At 51.2% G+C, this 5,483-nt stretch overlaps 1 protein-coding gene across 1 annotated transcript in view; it reads right to left on the bottom strand.

The window, feature by feature from the left end:
• Window positions 1–5,483, bottom strand: part of VWC2L (von Willebrand factor C domain containing protein 2-like) — a 49,185-nt gene that overhangs the window by 319 nt on the left and 43,383 nt on the right. The window lies entirely within an intron of this gene.

The raw sequence follows: 5,483 nt of genomic DNA, 5'->3' as shown, positions 1-5,483 counted from the left end.
CCCGCCCCCAGCCCCTCGCTGTGTGCCGGCTGCAATGCCCCCGCTGCTGAAATCAGCCAAGCTCCCAGCCTGCTCAGTGCCAAGCCCTCGCCCCACGCTGACCACTTGTCTCATTTTCGTTTTGGCTGCCCTCAGACACCAAAGGTCAAAAAAAAGGTCTTGAAACTTTCCTCCTCCTGTTGCTGTACCCAACCACCAGTACGAATGGCATCGGATGCCCCAGCGATGCACCCGGCTGCTTCTACTCCGCTGCTACTAATTCAGTATTGCTTTCTCCTAAAAATGCCTGCGAGATGGACGAGACCAGGAGGACAAGCATCAGGACACAGTTCAGCCTCCTCTAGCCCGGTCAGCTTCTGCCGAGCTGCAGGACTGGAGCCGAATCAACCCCCAGGACCGTGGCAGCTGCTCCCGAACGCCCAGTAACCCCAGTGACCACCCCACCCCCCCCAGCTTCGGCCTGTTAACCACAAATGATTTATAGCATCAAATGAACAATTCACCTCCCAAATAAGCTTTCTGGTTTTTCTCACGCTTCTTCTCACTTTCCTTTAATCTGTTCATTCTCGGCAATTTTTCTGGCGTCTTTATTACAAAATATCAAAGCTGAGCCATCAGTCAGCAAAAATCTGATTTTGCTCCTTCTCATAAGAGCCTGGTGCATACCCGCTGCCCGGCTGTCCCTCTGCAAACCCTCTCCTCCCCCTCCTCGCTCCTGCACCAGTCAGCACTGGGAATTAATGTCAGAGCCAGCCGAACACGGGCAAAAAACCAGGGCGGTCACATTGGTGGCGTGAGGGAAGCGTGAAGACACTTGAAAAGTGTCTCATGGCTCGAGTGCTGCTCCCAAATGTCACCCCTTGGCTGGCCACTGGTTTTAATCTGCCTCCAGTGCATGAGGTGCATTCAGAAGATGAGATTGTACAGGCATGAAATCACAGGCAAGTCCTTCGCGCTTAACACAGGGCTTAAGGCTGTCTGAAAGGGAAAATAGGGTCCCGATGGCGTTGGCTGAGCTGTAGCCAACCCAGTGCCGGGGTCTCATGTTTTACAGTCTCAGGGAACTATTGGGTTCATCTGGCTGATTTATGAGTGCCCTAACTTTATGAAGATGCTCCTCACAACCCTGTGTTTAAGCTCAACAGGCCGCGAGTTTGACAGGGCTGGGTTTAACCAGGTGTAGGCAATTCAGGTCGCTGCTGAGCCAAACGGTGCCTGAATGCTGTTCAAGTGACCTCCCACCTTTACTAAAGGCCTCGTCACACTCCTATCAGCTTTAACAGCAACTTTTCACATCCATCTCAACGAGGCCACAACAGAAAGATGGGTCTGATGGCTCCTGTAGCAGAACTTGGGGTGATGGAGTGTACCCCAGGGCTGACAGGCAGGAACAGGGGAGGCAGACTGTGGTGCTGGGAAGGTCTGAGTCCCTCTGCGAAAGGGTATGATGCCTCCTCCTGTGCCTGGCCAGCACGCGAGTCCGTCAGGACGCTGAGAATAGCTCCAAACAAGGAAATTCAGCATCACTTGTTGAGCAATGCTAGCCTGTGAGCAGTTGAGGAGCAGTGCACTGGGCGTGAGGATGGTTTTAATCTGCTCTGGGCTGGACAACTTCCAAAGGTCCCCTCCAACCTCAGCCATTCCAAGGTGCAAGGAACTTCAAATCCAGGAGCGGCCAGCCAAGGACAGAAAAGCCAAAAACTCCCCATAAGCACACATATCTATATGTCTGTTTCTTTACGTGCGCCTGGTGGAAAAGGCCATGACCCGTTTTGGTCGTGGGCTGAAGATTTCTGCAGTTGGCATGTCTCTGGCAGACACGGTCCCGGTTGGAAAGGCTGCGACCCCAACTGTGGCATTTCTCTGGCGACCCACTGAAGTTGTCACTTCTGCCCACGGCTTTTGGGTCCCTGTGCTGGCTGCACCGCTGCCTGCGCTCTTCATCACAGACTTTAATCCTCTGCTTCATCAAGTCTGGTGGGTGGCGGAGTGTGATGACACCCAGCGTGGGCTTCGCCATCGGGTCTGCTCACTTGCTGCCGCTGAAAGTCCGGGGTTCAAATGCCATGGCATTAATTGTAGCTGGCTGTATTCGCAGTCAAAGTCGGTCCCTCTTTAAGGGGATGCTCTGATTGCCTGCCATGTCGGGGGCATCCAGGATGGGCAGCCTCCACACAACCATCTGCTCCACACTCCCAGAGTAAAAACCCCTTTCCATTAAAAATTAAAGCAAATGCTTCCTCTGGAGCCTAGGGCAGCCAGGAGAGGGGAAGATTGTTTTCTCTTGTTGCCCTGCAGCTGCCTGTTAATCATCTCATTTGAGAGGCCAATACTGCCTCGACACCCACACACACCTCCAGACACAGCCTTCTCCGGGTGCACAACGATGGTGGATTTATAGCCCCACCGGCCCGTTCAACGTGGCCGAAAACACGCAGGAGGCCGGCGGCGATGGGAGTCGGGGTGTTTCCTCACGGGCAGGTGAGCCAAGCTTCGCCGCGCAGCCTGGGTTTTGGGGACCCCGTGCCAAAACAGGGTTTTGGCTGCATCCCTGTGCTGAAACACCATAGGGGCAGAGCACAGATCAGGGTCCCAGCCAGCTGAGGGCGAGCGAGTTGGGACTGGTGGATGAGGAACCGCAAACTGGAGAAAAGCTTATTTTTCATTGCATCCTGCTTATCTATCCATCCCATAGCTGCTTCATCACAGCCACAGCTGCCCTTCCTCCTCCTCCCAGCATTCCCAGGTCTCTTCTTCCTCTTGGGTATCCCCAGGGGGGTCATTTGGAAAAAATAAACCATGAAACACCCCTCATTAACATCCCTATCCCAGAGCTGAGAAGCAGAAAGCAGACAGCAAGACATAAAGAGGAGAGGGACGAGGGGGATGTACTAACAGCATCTCCCGTGCCTTTGAGGTCCCCAGCAGTGAGGGGATGACCCATTTTGGGGACAGCACCAGAGCAACAATGTCCCTGCCCCAGCCAAGGACACAGGGCAGCTCAGCAAAACAGTAATTAGACACTAACAACCTGCCCTTCTGATCTCTGGCATCTATCACGCCTGGAAGAACCTGGCAAACGCCTCCACATCTAATGGAAAAATCCTCGGGGTGCTGCCACCCACCAAAGGGGCTGGTAGAGGGGAAGAGGAAAAATAACAGCTATTTTGGCTAAATTATAGGGACTGTGGGTTTGTTTCCCTTTCGCTTGGCTTTTAGCAAAACGGCTGAAAACCTGGCTTTGGGCTTTACTGACACCTCCCTCCTACGAGACGTTGTGCTGCCGTTTGGGGACATCCATCTCTTTTGGCAGCCCTTAGTACCTTTAATTTAGGGCAATGCTGCTACTGCTCTGGACCCTTCTTTTTCCCTCAGAACACTCCCAAAACAGCCCCCTCTGCACTGCCAAAAAGTGAAACATTTCCTTTTGGACATCACAGCAGGCTGGATGGAAGATTTTTTTTTTTTTTGCATCCTCTCTTCCCTCCTGCTATTCCCCCCTTTATAAAAATGTGGACTTCTAACAGAAGGCAAGATTTCCACACTCCATTTCTTTCATTCAACTTAAATTCTCACTGAAATCTAATTTTCCAGCACAACCACAGTCAGCCAGGCCCCCTTTTTTCCCCATCTAAACTTCTCCCACCTTTATACTGGAAAAGTAGATCCTGTTGGTCCAAAATGAGAGGCAATGAGCATCGCACCTGTGGCCGAGGCATGAGAAAGAGGCACCCGGAGAGGGACGCTGCTGAAATTTAGTTGAAAACCTGCCCCAAACAAATGGCATTTTCCAGGCACCAGCACAAATCAGCTAGGAGGTCTCTGGCAACCTTGGCTTTTATGGAGCCAGTAGCTAATCCAGAGCCAACGATAACATCCAGCACCTGGGGATGCTTTGGAATGTGCTGCAGCCTGTAAGGCCACAGGAAACCAAGGCTCTGCTCTGCAGCAAAGCTCACCTGACTCCTTTGACTTCTCTAATATTTCCTTTTTTCCCATCCCTTAGATCAAGCTCCCGACATTTCAAAAGCAAAATCCAAACCCATGCTGCTGGGGACTGTCCCGAGCTTTTCCCGCTGGGGCTTTGTGCTGCTCAGAGGAGCAGGCTGAGACCAGGATCTGCCAAACTGATGTAAAAAAAAAAAAAATCACAAAGAATGAGACAAAACAGCACAGCAACATGGGTTTTTTTATTACTGTTTGAAGGAAGATGCTGCTCAGAAACATCTGATGACATGTCAAGCACATCAAGGAAGTTACTTATGATAATAGCAGCAGGAACAAGAACCTGCTTTGGGCAAGGGTTGTCATCCTGGTCTTTGTAAAAGCATCTTAAACCATGTCTGCGATAAAATCACCCTCTCCTTGCTCAGGGAGACTGATGGGAGAAGTTTGCTGCCCCCACAGACAACGTAATCGTGAGATTTGCTTTGCTTAACATAATTAATACTCATAAAAGACCACAGCACTCCAGGCTGTTTGCTAGAACAACTGTGAAGATTTTTATGGAGATGTATTAGGGACATTCAGATGCTGTTTTGATGGGAAGGATGTAGAAAAATCATCTGTGGTTTGTTGTCCGGGAAGACTGACGGCGAATTCTGCAACCGTAGGTGTAAGACCAGGTACCTGGGTGACAACCCACGTTGTGCTGCTGAACTGCACCCCTGGTACGGAGGGAGTATGTCTAATCCCACATGTTTTTTCCTGCTACATCATGGAACACTACCCAAGGGGGAGAGTGAGCCCTCGCGGGACCCTGTGGAGACAACTCCCAGTCCAAACGCAAGAGGAGCAGCCATCCGTGCCGAACACCAGCCCGGCTCCTGGGGGCTGCGGACTGCTCCCAGTTGCTTCCCAGTTGGGTTTTGCTGGACTCAACGGCTTTGCCCGTGGCTTACAGCTCTGAATTTAGCTTCATGTGTGCAAAGCAATGAAAGGGAATCAAATGTTAAGCACTGCAGCAAGCAGGAATCACTTCAGGCCAGCTGTAATATTCAGATTTGCCCTAAACAGCATCTTGCACCCGACAAAGCTCATCACCTTCGCTGGCATTTCTCACGGTATAACGCCCGATTTCAGCGAGGAGCAGTATTTTCCTCTTAGAGAAATATTTTCCAACAATAATCCTATGGTTTTTGCCACCCCTCTAAGAGCTTCCCCATCCCTTTTGGCAATGCTAAGGCTGACTCCAAGAGAATTTAGCTTATTCAGTCAATGGATAACATCAAGGAGAGAGGTGCTGATGGCTACGCTTATCTACCTCGCACTGGTAGTTTAGACAGCCGCTAAATTGCAACTCAATTTAGCCAGCCATCCCTCGGGCTCCCACGTGACGTGCCCCACAATTAAAGTGGCAAGGGATAAGCAGGAGACGGCGTTGTTTCTTGACAGTATTTAGGCGGGGATACAGCCTGAAAACATCCCCACGGATGCATGAATCTTGATGACTTTGCTTTGGGAGCACAACCACGGACGCAGGA

Source organism: Eurypyga helias, unplaced genomic scaffold, assembly GCF_000690775.1.
Source record: "Eurypyga helias isolate BGI_N326 unplaced genomic scaffold, ASM69077v1 scaffold18032, whole genome shotgun sequence".
Classification (NCBI taxonomy): Eukaryota; Metazoa; Chordata; class Aves; order Eurypygiformes; family Eurypygidae; genus Eurypyga; species Eurypyga helias.
Note: the sequence above shows the minus strand (reverse complement) of the source record. Positions and strands in the feature narration are given on the sequence as shown.